This window comes from Narcine bancroftii, chromosome 6, assembly GCF_036971445.1.
Source record: "Narcine bancroftii isolate sNarBan1 chromosome 6, sNarBan1.hap1, whole genome shotgun sequence".
Classification (NCBI taxonomy): Eukaryota; Metazoa; Chordata; class Chondrichthyes; order Torpediniformes; family Narcinidae; genus Narcine; species Narcine bancroftii.
Genome location: NC_091474.1, coordinates 68,852,417 through 68,868,400, shown reverse-complemented (window position 1 = coordinate 68,868,400; position 15,984 = coordinate 68,852,417). Strand labels below are relative to the sequence as shown.

At 45.9% G+C, this 15,984-nt stretch overlaps 1 protein-coding gene and 1 non-coding gene across 2 annotated transcripts in view; both read right to left on the bottom strand.

Moving 5' to 3' along the window:
* Positions 1-15,984, bottom strand: part of LOC138736174 (CUB and sushi domain-containing protein 1-like) — a 2,349,200-nt gene that overhangs the window by 996,884 nt on the left and 1,336,332 nt on the right. The gene's annotated exons all lie outside the window — the stretch shown is intronic.
* Positions 3,485-3,591, bottom strand: LOC138737795 (U6 spliceosomal RNA). The gene has a single exon (XR_011341237.1). It is a non-coding gene; the product is annotated as a U6 spliceosomal RNA (small nuclear RNA).

The window sequence follows — 15,984 nt, the reverse complement described above, 5'->3', positions numbered from 1 at the left end:
TGTCCTCTGGTGTTTGCTACTCCTGACCTGGGAAAAAGGTACAAACTGTCTACCTTATCTATCATAATCTTGTAGGCCTCTATTGTCACCTCTCATCCTTCTTCAGTCTAACTCTGCCAACCTTGCCTCATAAGACCTTCTTGTAAATCTCCTCACCACCCTCTCCAGAGCTTCCATATTTTTCTTGAAATGAGCTGACTAGAACTGAACAAAATATTCGGTCAGGTGTCACCAGAGATTTATAGAGCTACAATAATACTTCGTAAGCCCTGGACTCAATCCCTTGATTAACGAAGCCTCTGATGCCAAAGGCCTTCTTAACTATGCTATCAACCTGTGTGACAATCTTGAGAGATGAATGGATTTGGATCCCAAGGACCCGCTGTGCTTCCACACTGTTAAGTACCCTACCATTTACCATGTACTCAGCCTTCAGGTTTGACCTCCCAAAATGCATCACCTCACAGTGATGCAGATTATACTCCATCTGCCACTTTTCTGCTGAACTCTGCATCCTGTCTATATCCCGTTGTAACCCACACCAGCCTTCTACACCATCCATAACACCCCCAATCTTCTTATCATCTGCAAATGTACTGACCCATACCTCGGCTTCTTCATCCAAGTCATTTATAAATGCCATAAAGAGGAGGCATCTCAAAACTGGTTTCTGTGGCATGATACTTCCCACTGACTTCCTTTCTGCCCACTAATACTCTCTGCTTTCAACAGGCCAGCCAATTCTATATCCACCCAGGCTTATGATTTTCTGCCCCGAGTCTCCCTTGGAGGATCTTGTCAAATGCCTTACTAAATCCATTTCACCATATCTACTGCCCACCCTTCTTTAGTTACTTCCTCCAAAAACTACCTGCCCCTCACAAAGCCCTGAGAAGACTGCACCTCTCGAAAGGCTTGTAAATCCTGTCCTTAAGAATCCCTCTCCAATAGTTTTCCCACTATTATCTTTTTAAGAACAAGGGAAACAATATTTGCCCTCCTCCAATCCTCTGGCATCTCTCTATGGCCAACGTGGATGCCAACATTATGGCCAATGCCCCAGCAATCTTTTCCTTCTTCCCAATAGCAACCTTGGCCAATCCCCAAGATTTATCAACCCTTATGTTTTTAGGATCCAGCACTTCCTCTTTCTTAATCTCTACATGGTCCACACAAAGGCTTTTTTTAATAAAATCTATTCTGACCTCACCTCCGTTTCTTTGGTGAATACTGTGCAAGTTCAAGTTCACCTCGTACTCAGACACATGATTTACACTGCCAGATGAAGGGCTCAAGAAGCACTCAATGTAGCCAAGTGTCATTCGGATTGGATAATCACCACTTTTTTTTTCCCCAATGGTTGACCGGTTACAATTGTACGTCCATGACCTGAACAACAGAGATTCATCCCAAAATGGGTTCCTTGAATCTACACCGCCAGAAATAATCACCCTTCCACCTTTTCAACTCAATAGTAACTCCCTGAGGAAAAAAAACATTGTATTTGCACAAATATCCAAAATTATTTCACGTTGAAGCAATTGCTGCTTCTGACAGCCATTAGCGTACTCTTTCAGAACTGCCTCACCAAGCATCGACACTGATTTTTAGCCTTTTTCAGAATCAGAATTAATTATACTCTCGGATCATGACTGTTTTCTTTGAACCATGTTTACTGTTTATGGAGGAGGATTAAGTCCATCCAACTGCTGGATCTCAACATGATGAAATGTGAGAGATAACCTGTTCAAGTCTGTTTGCAGAAAAACCTTACTCAGTGAATGGGGTATTTTGTGACAAATGGACTTAAACTTATTGAACCAGCATAATCAATGAAATCCCTTCCTGATTTTGTTCTTATTCGCCATATCAACAGAATTTTCAATGTCCATAAATTGATTGATCACTCTAATCTTCCCCAATTCTCAGTGATAGGAAGCATATGTCAACAACATGTAGACAGTGAGGTGTCACACATCATTTCAAGTCCTGCTTCCTCATTTGATTACAAATTCACTGGCAACCTGCACACTTGATTCTTTGTGGCCAGGAACTTCCAGCTGGGGAGAGAATGAGCTTGGTCACTGCGAGGTATTCCACGGATGGGGGCTTAGTAATATTCGGAGTGGCCACTTTGGGATGAGGAACTGAAAGCTGCACATACAGTTGAATATTTGCATGCATTTATGCGATCTTGGGATCCTTAAAAACACCAGCCTTTATGAATATTCATAAGCCTCTGTCAGGTGGCCAGAATACCCCGACATAAAGCCACATATTCTACCTGAATGCAGCTGTCAGGAGGCCACCTGAAAGAGCCTGGTGCTGCTCAGAGGAGTACTCACCAACCCTCCTCAGGGAGGTATAATCTCCACATCTGAGCAGTCCCTCGGGGCACCTGAAGGCAGCAGCGTGAAAGCGGCTGCTTGGGGGCGGGCTGATGACAATCAGCCGGCGACCCAACTCCCCGCGCCTGATAGCCCCCCCCTCCCCTCTGCCCCTGCCCCGACGTCCCATGCCGACAGGAGCCGGAGTGCACCCCGAGGCACCTCTCCTGCAGCTGTCTCTTTCAGGTGAACAGCACAGTGCGTTCAGGGCTGCCAGCTAAACGACCATCCCACAGATCTGCATCTGCTTCTGCGGCGTATTCTTGGTGGAGAAAGCATCTGAAAGCGGCAACAATTGCTCACAGGCCCCTGTGACATGCCACAACCACAGCTCACAAGATGAAGTGACGACCACACTGAAGTTAATTTGGGGAGCTCCAGGATTTAGATCCAACAACAAGGCGTATACTTTCAAATCAGGTTGGCATGTAATTCAAAGTGATCCCTCAGTTGAAGGCATTATCATGCCCTTACTTGCCTTATAGCCGGAATATGCCTGAGATTGTCTGATCTCAGAAGCTAAGCAGGCTCAGGCCTGGTCAGTCCTTGGATGGGAGACCGTCCAGGAACACCAGGAGCTGTAGGTTTCTGTGAGGGCCGCTGGACTCTCTGTCTGCCTTACGGTAGACAAAAGTTAAAGAACTTCATGCATGTTACATTCTAAATGTGACAATAATGGAACCTTTACCTTCACCTTTACCTCAATTAGGTGACCAAGATTATGGAAGTGGTGCATTGATGGTGAGGGGACAAAATGTTTAGCATGGTTGAATCAAGTAGGCTGCTTTGCTTTGGAGAGGGGTGCGGTGTGTGTGTGTGTGTGTGTGTGTGTGTGTGGGGGGGGGGTGTGTGTGGGTGTGTGTGGGTGTGTGTGGGTGTGTGTGTGGGTGTGTGGGTGTGTGGGTGTGTGTGGGTGTGAGTGTGTGTGTGTGGGTGTGAGTGTGTGTGTGTGTGGGTGTGAGTGTGTGTGTGTGGGTTGGTGTGTGTGTGTGTGGGTGTGAGTGTGTGTGTGTGGGTGAGTGTGTGTGTGTGGGTGTATTTTTTGTTTTTTTTTATTTTATATTTTCTATCTATTTATTTATATATTTATTTATTTAAACAATATGGAACGCTTCACGAATTTGGGTGTCATCCTTTCGCAGGGGCCATGCTAATCTTCTCTGTATCGTTCCAATTTTAGTATATGTGCTGCCGAAGCGAGCACATTGGCACGTAATTTGTCACAATAAATGTAGTCCAGCACTGATCAGACCCTCCCAGATTTTGATGCATTTTGAGGCCAGATTATATATCCAAAGAATACTAACAAGAAGATACAATAGTGGAGTCACCAGTAAGTATCATCACTATGGTGAAAGAGATTGAGGAAGCAGCTGATGATGGTTGAAATCAAGATTTTAAAATAGTGCCCAGCAATTCAGGGGAAAACGTTTAGAGGGCAAGTGCTTCCTTAAATCAGATAGCAGCGGAGCTCCAGTAAATAGTTTTGGCCACTAAAGTCGTGAGTGAAAGAATCTGAGATGACTCAGTGTCAAAATTTCATGTGGAGCTGAAGATCTTCACATTTTACATCAGATACATGAGAATACAAACTAAAAAACACTTCAACATTGTGACCATCCTAAGTAATAAAAAACAATTGTGACCTATGTAAATGCAGTCTTCTCCCAAACGGTGGAATCACACAGATTTTATTTCAATGCAGAAATTTAAAAGATAATATTTGCAGCATTTAATACTTCAGAACCATACACCTTAAAATAAAATGTCTCATTTCCAGCAAACTAAAATTAATCCTTATCTATTACATGAAGTAGTTGTGCCAAAGCAATTAAAACCTTTGAATTTTTGAACATGTACTGTAGCTAATCCATATAATAATCTATGTTCCAAATTGGAGATTACAGTTTGGCAGTCAACATTGGAAATTTAACAAGCATCTTTAAGCATTTGACCATACAACGGCATGGCAGGTGTGGAGGTTAACGCAACGGTCTTACAACACACCCGACCAAGTGCTGATCCAGCACTGCTCTGTAAGGGGCTTCTCCGTTCCACCCATCTGTATGGGTTCCCTCTGGGTGTACTGGTTTCCTCCCATATTTAAAAAAAATTGGGGGCACAGTTTGGCGTGGCAGTCAGCGCAACACCTTTACAGCGCCAGCGATCAGGACTGGGGCTCGAATCCTGCGCTGTCTGTAAGGAGATTTTACATCCTTCACATGTCTGCATGTGTTTTTTTGTGGGGGGCTCCGGTTTCCTCCCACCATTCAAAACATACAGGGGGTGTCGGTTAATGGGTGGCATGGACTCGTGGGCCAAAATGGCCCATTACTGTGCTGTATGCTTAAATTTATAATAAAAATTAATTGAGATATTGGGTTGGCATGGGTTTGTAAGTTGGAAGGGTCTGTTACCTGGCTGTAATGACATTATTAAAAAAAAAATTAACAAGGTTGCAATACAAGAGAATGGCAGTTACCCTGCTGAAGTTTTGCCCAATCTATCCCAGGTTGACTCATGGCTGGAATTCACTGACCTTGTCACTCTACGCAAACCTCAGCATCAACTGCTCTGAAACCAAACTCATTTCATCAACAATTGGTCTGCGGTGCCCTCTCTGCCAAAGTCTCAGTTCATGCTGGCATGTGCTCTGATACATGCCCAATCCGGACTGTGATGGAAGTGGTCACCTCTTCGCTCTACACCCTGCCCATTCACTTCCTATGGCTGTAAATGCCCTGCTTTGGCTCTGCAGAAACTGTCACCAACCTCCTGGATTGAACGCCACAGCAATTCCACGAAAAGCAGCGGCCTTCAACCCAGCATCAGACAAACGACCCCGATACCCCGAATGCTCTGACACCCTTCTGCTGGCTCGCCACAGGCAGAAGCCTTTTCATGTTCAATGCGTTCCAAATTAGCCATGAAATCTAAAAATCCTCACATCACCGAGTAGGGCAGCACAGAATCAGGCTATTCGGCCCACCTTGTCCTTGCCCATCTACTTTTGCCTGCAATAAAGTGGAATATTTCTCAGCCTTGGTAATCTGTAACCACAATGAATACAACTAAAGAAAAATAAGCAGACCATAACTTCTCAGATGGATGGGCCTGCACAGCAAACCCCTGGGGAGAGCTGAGGGAACCTATTTGGGCTGCAGCTCTTGGTGTGAATTCTACCATGGGACACGCAGCGAGAGAGCTCGTCTCCAGCATCCACAGTAATTAGAGGTGAGCTGACCTGCAAAGAAATGGCAGCAGCAGTTGCTCCACAGAATCGCAACTAACAATGACTCAAGATCATTGATAGCACAGCCATTAGTATAACACTATTGCAGTGCCAGCCACATTGACCACCGCCAGTGGGCTGATATCGCCTCAAACCGTGCATCTTGGCGCCTCACAGTTCGGCGGGCAGCAACCTCCTTTGAAGAAGACCGCAGAGCCCACCTCACTGACAAAAGGCAAAGGAGGAAAAACCCAACACCCAACCCCAACCCACCAATTTTCCCCTGCAACCGCTGCAACCGTGTCTGCCTGTCCCACATCGGACTTGTCAGCCACAAACGAGCCTGCAGCTGACGTGGACTTTTTTACCCCCTCCATAAATCTTCATCCGCGAAGCCAAGCCAAAGAAAAGAAGAAGATTGCAGTGCCAGCAACTCTGTCAGCAAGGAGTTTGTCCATCCCTCCAATACCCTTGTCGGCTTGCTCCCAGCACACCGTGTTGGGAGGTCAATTGGGTGCAATTGGACTGCATGGGTTCCATGAGCGGGAAGGCCATTCTACCTGGCTGTATCATTAAAAATCCTACACACATAGCGGCAATTTTATTGATGGGGTATCACTCAAAACTATTAAAAACAAAATAATTAAAATGAAAGTTATAAAAGCAAATGTTAAAGATTAAAGAGTATTCTTAACTGAAGGCAATCCAAAAAATTTTAAATAGGAACAAAATCAACAATATTTTCTTAAAAATATCAGCAAATGTCTCTTGCACAAGGAAGGTCAGCAATTGTGTTCAAAACAATTGAGTTAGCGCACACCGGGCATCCTCTGCACGTGTGTCCGGAATTGAATTGCAAGGTTGGATGTCCTATCCAGCCACCCCCCCCCAACCTGTGCCTCAATCCGTTTGACACGACGTACGGGTGCAAAAGACAGCGCTAAGCGGGCCCTTGTCCCAGAGCTGCCATGATCACTTTGGGTGGTGCAAGGCAAGCCGTGCAATTCTTCCACGAGCAGTTCATCTGCCACTGAGGGTTATGCAAGAGGACATAAGAAAAGAGGCAAGAAGAATTTCTTCTGATGAATGGTGTTTTGTTATCCTGAAGAAAAGAAAATCATTACTAACATCAAATGGAAAGAAAGTCATTTTAATGTTTCTGTGGTCAGCATTTACACAATGGACAAGAAAGAAGCCACATTCAACCCAATGAGAGATGTTTATTTATTTGCCTTCTTGCAGGCATGTGAAAAGGTCTGTGACATCTTTGCAGGTATAACAGACAATAGAACTAATTAAAATGCAAAATATACACTACACACAGACAAATATTGAACTTTGATAATATTATCAGGTTTAAAATTCAAACCTGGTACTTTTACCCCAAACTCACTTAACCTCAGCTTAGCCTTTGTTTCCGTGTCTTCACTATATCTACCACTTGGCCAATTATGTCATGATAAACCTCGATAAGGAAATTCTACCAGAGAATCACAGTTGATTCCATCTCTGAACATGTCCAAGTACATCCAAGAGCACATTCATGACTAAGAGCATGTCCACGTCCAAGAGCACATACATGAACAAGATTATGCTCATGAACAAGATTGCGTCCACGATCAAGAACACGTCCACGAACAAGAACACACCTACAAACAAGAAAACATCTGTGATCAAGAACATATCCACGTCCAAGAACATGGCGCGGTTGGCATAGTGGTCAGCGCAATGCCTTTACAGCATCAGTGATCAGGACCGGGGTTTGAATACCGCACTATTTGCGAGGAGTTTGCACCCTCTCCCCATGTCTGTGTGGATTTCCTCTGGGGATTCTGTTTGCCTTCCCCCTTCCAAAACGTACCGAGGGTGTAAATTGGGCGGAATGGACATGTGGGCTGAAATGGTCTGTTACTGAGCTGTATGTCTAAAATTAAATGTGGGTACATGCCTTCTCATAGGAACATAGTGAATAATGTTCTTGGATAGAGCCTTGGGAACAGCAAAGTCAAGGTTAAAACATGGAGTAACGTTCCTTAACTTCTTTCAGACTCAGGAGAGAAAATGGTGTTTTCCTGGCCATTACGGCTCCGTGATATGCTCATAATGCAATCACTCACTGGAGCTAAAACCAGAACAGCAATTAACAAACAGACATGAATGGAACCTCAGCTAAATTATATTTTAGTCCATGCTTTAATCATGCACAGCTTTAAAGTCGACCACCTTTAGATCCCGACTTAACAAGCACAAGTCATTGCACTCAAAGTTTGTTCGAAATTCCAGCCCTCACAGCTCCCCAATCTGCAGCAAATGTCCCAACGAGGTGACTTCAGACAAGCTTGCATGACTTCTCATTCTCGATCCCTGCGGCAATTGCCTCGGCCGTTGGCTCGGCTCTGAGGAAGCTTCAGGAAGTTTGTGGTGCTCACCACTGGACACCGGAGCAGATGCGTTCTGCTCAGGGCTGGGCATGTTGCCTATTCGAGTGACTCATGAACATCCTGATGGTGACAGGGATAATCATTGACATGATGGCAAGGAAGCAGAAACTCTTGCACAGCAGTTCTGGACAAAGCACGGTGAACAACTTTTTGAATGATCAGCTCAGCAGTTTCCACTCTTGCTAAATTGGTGAGTTTGTTTGCATAGAATCAAGCCCAGGCAACCTTCACCAGAAGGTTGTCAAGTGGAAATGGAGCAGGAGGTGCCAGGGAGAAGTGTACACCGCCATGCTTGAGATCAGACACATGGCATGGAGATCCAACACCTTTGGTTGTAGTAAGCAAGAATTTCAGCAGACCCTGGGGTCCACACCTGCCAGAGGATGCCGTGTGGACTTCCAGATTATCTCCACACCAAGGTGCTGAAGAGATTCAGGTGGTCATGCAGTGTCCACTGGAAATAAAAGTTCGTCAGCATTTTGGATCTTAGCCTTTCAGGTGTGTTGAGAATCAGTCAGATGCCTAAATTAAAAAAGTGGAAGTGGGGAGGGAGATGGTGGAAGGGGAAGGGGCGGGAGGGCGGTAGAGAAAGAAGTGACAGACAGAGGACAGGAGAAGGAAGAGGATGGAGAAGTTGAAGAGGGGAGACAGAGGGAAAAAGAGAGCCGAGGGAAGGGAAATTGCAGGGCCACATTGAAGGTGCCTGTTTGCAGACTGCTGAGATGGAATATAAGTTGCAGATGGCCTCAACTTGGCAGAGTGGGATTGGAGGGATGGAATTGAAATAGCTGGCCACTGGCCAGTCCTCATTGTTGCAGCAGACTGAGAGTGAAGGTGCCCAACAAAATCGTCTCCCAGTCTGTGTCCGGTCCCTCCATTGTAGAGGAGACTGCAGTGGAACCACCTGATGCAGTAGATAACCCCAGCTCGCCCGTTCCAACGTCCAGTCCGCTTCTGCGCTCTTCCCATTTTACAAGCCATTGGTCCATCACCTTCTCCGCCACAGTTAAAGAGGTTGCCCAGGCACATCGTGAGTGTGGTGTGCTGGCAAGCCTCTGTCTTCATAGCCCACAGGGAGAGCATTCCTACTTGCCAGAGAGTGGATTCTTTATTTTCAATCGTTTGATTCTTCACCATGACCCTATACCCTCTTGGTCTGGATTTTCCATCGACCTCCGAGCATCCAGTTAGCTAACAGAGCCCAACCCATTCAATGAAAGTACTATTTTTCTAATGTCAGTTGACTCTGTTTGAGAGATTGCTTTCCTTAATTGGGTGCATGTCTCTGAAATTAGATCATAATGATCAGTTCCTTTCCACAATCTGGAATTCATGCCGTTCTCTGGGAAGATTGAGCATCGTGACTGTGAACTGCCACGATATATGGAGGCTTGGTCACAAAAGAGGCCAGAATCGAGAGCAAAAAATATTTGCTGGATGAGATTTGGTCTTTTTTGCTCTGGTTCTGTATTGGAAAGGATTGAGTATTAGTTATTTCCACTCAACCCTGTGGAAGGAAACATAAGGAAAGCAGATCTGCCCAGAGAATGATGCCTCGTCTTTCGGGTTGTTCTTCATTGACTTCACTTCAACATGATCGTACCTCAGAGGCTGGTGGAGAAACTGTCCTTGACGGGGAAGAACACCTCCCTCTGCAACTGGATCTTGGCTTCTTGACCACAGTCAGTCTGAATCTCAAGTCCCAACATGATGGGTGCTGGTGCGCCTCAGGGCTCTGTGCTCAGCTGGCAGCTGTTCACATTCAGATCAAACATAATCATCGTTTGCAGATAAATCAACAGTGGTTGGCCTCATTGGCAACAAGGATGCGTCAGCTGGCAGAGAGGATACTGGAAAAAAAAAGGTGCGAGAGCAACACCTTGAGTCTCAACATGGACAAGACAAATGAGATGATTATAGACTTCAGGAGGAAGGTCAGACACGCTCCATTCCACATCCGAGAGAGTGGAGAGCACAAACTTGCTTCGTGAGCCTTTTATGAGCAACCTATCTTGGACCCACAACACCTCCTCATTAGTTGGGAAGACGCAGCAGCGCCACCATTTCCTGAGGATGTTAAGGAGGGTGTGTCTACTGGCCCCCATCGTGATTCATTTTTTTTGCGGAGCTCAATTAAGAGTGTCCGATTTTCCTGCATCATAGCTGCAAAGCATGGAAGTCCATACAGAGGCTCATCAAAAGAGCTGAGAAAGGTCACTGGGGTCTCCCTTTCCATTACTGACATCATTCACCGGGAGCATTGCTTAAATAGGGCTCAAGGAATTATTGAGGACACGTTCTATCCAGCACACAGGATCTTTGACCCATTGCCATCAGGAAGGAGCAACAGAAACATCAAAATGAGAATTTTCAGGCTGGGAAATAGCTTCTCTGCACAGGCTGTGAGATCCTGTAACTGAGAAAATTATTCCCACATACTATATAAAAATACCATACAGGCATATATTTTTAATCTATATATATAAAACTGTATAGCTATATATCTCCATACACATTTGTTGTGTGTGTGAAACTGCTTTGCTGGATCCCAAGGGCAATGAGTCTGAACACAGTTGATTGAACAATAGTGTTTTATTTATATGTATAGCAGAGTCACAGCAGGGGTAAAAGACACACACATACACACTCTCACCAGATTAAACGACACACTTGCAACCACTCACAGGAAGAAAGTTTTACAACAGACGATACCCACCACCCACACGGCACGGCTCTTATCAAATTAAACTAGGGATATGAGGCACACAATCTAGAGCTCCCGTCCCTTTGTCTGCACACACGTTACCACCGATCCTCTAGGAACGGAGCTTGGGTTCCAGAAGAGAGGCAGGTGGCTCACATGTGGTGGGCTGTATAGAGCCATCAGCTGGGGGGTTTGGCCCAGGTATCAATAAGCCAATTAAAGGGGCTAATTACCAGGTGTGTGGTGATTTGTGGGCAAGGCTAGACCTTGATTGGCAGGTGAGGTTCCAGATGGAGTGGTCAGATTTTCCTCCGCAATCCACATTCCCACCAGGTTCCAGATGGAGAGGTTACATGACCCTCCACAATCCACACTAGAACATTCTATTTTTTATATATAAATAACTAATTTGAAAGAATCTTTATGTGTAGATGAGATTATTATCTGCTGTGTATTGTGTGTATGCATTTGTGTGCACCATGGTCTGGAGAAACACTGGTCTCTCACAATGTGAGCGAGCTGCACGGCTTCTCCATATTAATAGCCTGGGTGACCGTGCCCTTTCGGAGTTAATGAATGACATGTTGGCACTGGCAGACAGCCATAGGCCTTGCTTGCTCTTTGAGCAGTTGTTTTTAGAGTGTATGCCAGAAGACATCGCCTCATGTTGGCTGACGAGAACTTTGATAACCCTCGAACAGTGGCCGCCGGTGCAGACATTCTGTGGTGCACGAAACAGCAAGGTACAAGGCCCACAGAAATTAGTGCTGCATCACACCCAAAGACCCAGGCTCCATGAGTACCAGCGATGAAGGCACACATTCCCCTGGACAAGCATGACTACCACCTGGTGTTTTTACCATCAATGCTGGGGTTCTGGAGCTTGCTGCTGCCAACTCCCTTGTACTTTTCCAGGGAAACACCATGGACAGTCATCACACTGCTATGGTGACTGGCCACCATAACAGCCTACACTAATCTGGGACAAACTCTCCTAGTGCAAATTTCTAGTCGGCAAGGGTGTGGAGGTTAATGTCCTTCCTCCTACAGGCTTTGACGTCTGTACCAGGATCATGGGTCCGGAGCTCACTGCAGTGAATAACAGTTCAATTCGTACGTATGGGACACGGACTACACCCCTGAAATTCAGCGACAATAAGTTCACATGGAAGTTCATTCTTCCTGCTGCGTCCCGGCCATTGCTGGGTGCCAACTTCCTCAGAGCCCACTCACTAATGGTGGACTTAAAAGGGCACCAGTTGGTGAACACCACAACGCTTCAGAGTTTCCGCCTTGGAAATGTCAAACTATCTGCCCCACACCTGGACACCGTGGATTACTCGAACAACGAATTTGCCAAACTTCTTGCGGAGTTTCCGGACATCGTCACTCCCCAGTTCTCCACTGCCACACTCAAACATGGCGCCGCACACACATCCTCAACCAAGGACCTCGTCTACACGGCTGTCACCAACGCCTGCCGCCCGACAATTTGTGGCTTGCAAAGGAATCATACACAGGTCTGATGGCTCATGAGCTTACCTGCTACATATAGTGCCCAAAGTCAAGGGAGGCTGGAGATCTTGCGGGGATTATAGGCATTTCAACGATGCTATCACTGCAGACCACTACCCTGTGCCCCATATAAAGGACTTTACAGATAATCTTCATGGGACTAGGATATTTTATAAAATTGACGATGTGTGGGTACCACCATACTCCTGTAAACCTGAGGGATGTGCCCAAGACCACCATCATTACACTGTTCAGTCTCTTTGAATTTTTAAGAATGGGCTCAGAAACGCTGCACAAACATTCCAGGGACTGATGGACACAGTGGGGCCTGGCATGGACAACATACTCGTCACCAGCCAACCCCACAAAGAGCTCCTGCAGCATCTGCATTAACTCTGGCACCACCTACTGGAGTTCAGGCTAACAGTGAACCCTGCCAAGTGCAAATTCGGGTTCTTTGGACATCAGATCAGCTGCTGGGTTATCATTCCATTGTCTGTCAAGGTGGAAGCCATCCTCAAATTTGCAAGGCCCAATATCATCAAAGGACTTCAGGAATTTGTGGGGATGGTCAATTTCTATCACTATTTTCTACCCTCTGCAGGTCATAATATGAAACACCTCTTTGACCTCATGTCCAGCGATGTCAAAGAACTCGAGTGGAGAAAGGAAACGATGGTAGCATCCCACCAGACCAAAGAGAACCTAGTGAAAGCAATATTGCTGGTCCATCACAAATGGATGTACCAACTGCCTTGACGATAGACACGTCCGACGCTGCAGTAGGTGGGGTCTTGGACAATGGAAGCCTCTAACGAAATACAGCACATTTGATAGGGAACTGCTAGTGCTGTACATGATGGTCAGAGACTTCCGCTGTTTTTTGGAAGCAGGGACTTGACGGTTTTTACTGACCACAAACCGCTAACGTTCAACTTCACAAAGGTATCAGATCCCTGGCCAGCCCACCAGCAATGCCACCTATCTTACATTTCTGAGTTTTCAACCAGGATTAAACATATCTCGAGTAAGAGTAATGTAGTGGCTGATGCCCTGTCTTGCTCCTCTGTTCAAGCAGTGCATGACCTCTCTCTGGGTGTTGACTAAAGCCCAGCACCAGGCCGACAAACTACCGGCTTGTAGGACTGCTGTCACGAGCCTGCAACTCAAGGATGTAGCCTTTGGGTAACAAGATGCCACTCTCCTGTGCAACGTTTTCACAGGTCAGCCTCGTCCTATCGTCCCTGCTGCGTGGAGACATTGCATTTTCGATGCCATTCACAGACTGTCCCACCCCTCCATTTGAAAGATGGTCCACCTTATAGCCGACAAGTTTGTATGGCATGGACACCAGAAGCAGGTCACGTTCTGAGCAAAGACATGCACGGATGGCCAATCTGTAAAAGTGCAGAGGCACATGAAGGCACCACTTCAGCCTTTCTAGCCACCACAGTGCAGATTCGACCTCGTATACGTCGACATTGTTGGCCCGCCTCCGGTGTCACGAGGGTCTAGGTACTTGTTAATGGTTATCCGCAGATTCACTAAGTGGCTGGAGGTGATTCCTATGACGGACTCATTGACCGATTCATGCGCCAGAATTTTTATTTCTGCTTGGGTATCTCAGTTTGGCCTTCAACAGAGGCCCATAGTTTACCTCCACACTCTGCAATGTTTTGTCATGACTGCTGGGAATGTAGCTCCATCACACGACAGCCACCACCCGCAGTCAAATGGTCTGGTGGAGCTGTTCCATATGCACATGAAGGATGCCCTGATGACCCACCTCCAGGGAACTGATTAGGTGGATGAGCTGCCCTGGATCCTCCTGGGAATAAGAACAGCACCCAAGGAGGATCTCAACTCCTCATTGGTAGAGTTGGTTTATGGAGCCCCACTCATTGTACCTGGGGAGTTTGTGCCCTCAGCACGCGGACAGGAGGTGCCACTGACTGAAGTTTTAGGCAGACTGCAGGAACAGCTTGGAAAATTGGCCCCAATTCCCATGTGAAGGCATGGAACGACACCCTTCATCCCAAAGGAACTCTGAGACTGTGAGTTTATGTTTGTGCATAGAGGTGCACGCGGCCCACCTGTGACAGACGCCATATGAGGGCCCATTCAGAGTACTCTGAAACAATCATGCAACTTGTGTACTGGACATTGGGGTGGGCATCCAATTGCTCGACTAAAGCCCATTCATCTCGACCACAGATGCGAAGGTGCGGACAACCACTCAAGAGTGGTAGACAGTAATGACACCAGAGGTTTAGCCGCTTATCGCCGGTTCTGGCGGATGGGGGAGGGTGCCATGTAGCAGCTCACCGGAGGCTTGATCGAACAGGCTCGGGAGGTTCTGAGTGATGTGATGCGATGACGTCATTTGGAACGCACGGGGTTTTAAAATGCTGCACGTGAATGTTTGAGTAAAACGACTTTTACTCAATTTCGACTCAACGACGTCTGATCAATGTCTCGTTCTTCATTTTGCCCTGCAACACAACTGCTACCACACTTGTCATCTCAACCACATGAGCCAATGCCTGAATCTGAAGGCAGTTAGTGTTGGGCTGTAGATATCAGTGATTGGTAGAAGTAGAAGAAACACCTTTTAATTCTTTTCCTCAAAACAGTAGTCACTAAAGCCCCCTCTAGTTTCTTCTCAAGCTATGAGCACGTTTCACCACAATAAATAGCTTCCATCGAATCCAACTTGTTAGTCTAACATTGTGAGTGTTAAAAGCTGTTGTATTGAAACTGTACAAATTAATTTTCTGTGGAACTCTTGCAGCTGACAGAAAGAAAGAATTTTATTCAGTAAACATTACTTCAACCAACAGCAGCCTTGGTCACTGCTGGAACGTGGAAGACTTCAAACAAGAGGCATCTCCATGGCTCATTGGTTCTGGGGTGCTGATATTTCTTGCATTTCAGTGCATTCTTGATGATGCTACTGTATTTAGAGGTGGCTTGGGAGAAATTGCTTGAGCAGAATGCACACGCACATTTTAAAACACTGAATATTTGCAGAACTTTTGCAGAATGCTTTTTGTAGAGGAGCAACAATGTATCAACTTACAGCTTGCCTGGGAGAACATGTGATTTTTGCTGGCAGAGACAGAACTGTTTTGCTCTCAGAGAGGGAGAGAGTGAGAGAGTGAGAGAGAAGGAGACACAGAAATCACTTCCAGCGAGACAAGCTGGCAAACTTTGGAAGGCTGCCTGGTCAAAGGAGAAGACTGGTGATCTGAAAGGTGACCTGAAAGAAAGAGGATCATCTGGAGAACCCTGACAAGTTTTGCCAGCAAGACTGATTGGAAAGGAATCAGTTGCGGATGTCCTGGAAAAGGAATCTCTCTCTGAAGACCAACAAGAACCTGCCTGAGTGGTAACCATTTGCCTGTTAAGCACAAAAGACTGGTGAACTTTGTTAATGTTCACTTCTGTGCACAGTACAAGAATTGCCTGCAACCAGGGAGATTGGACTGTGATCCAAAGAACTTTTCTAATCTTAAATATACATTACACACACCTGTGCTTAGTATTAGAGGGGGGATTAAGTAGGTTAGATATGTTAAGTAAGTTGATAGTAATAAGTTAAAGTTTAAATCTGTTTTCTTGTTCAAATATAATTAAAAACTACTTTTGTTTAAGTAAACCTGTGTTGTGGTGCATATCCATTGCTGCTAGTTTTTGGGGTCCTCT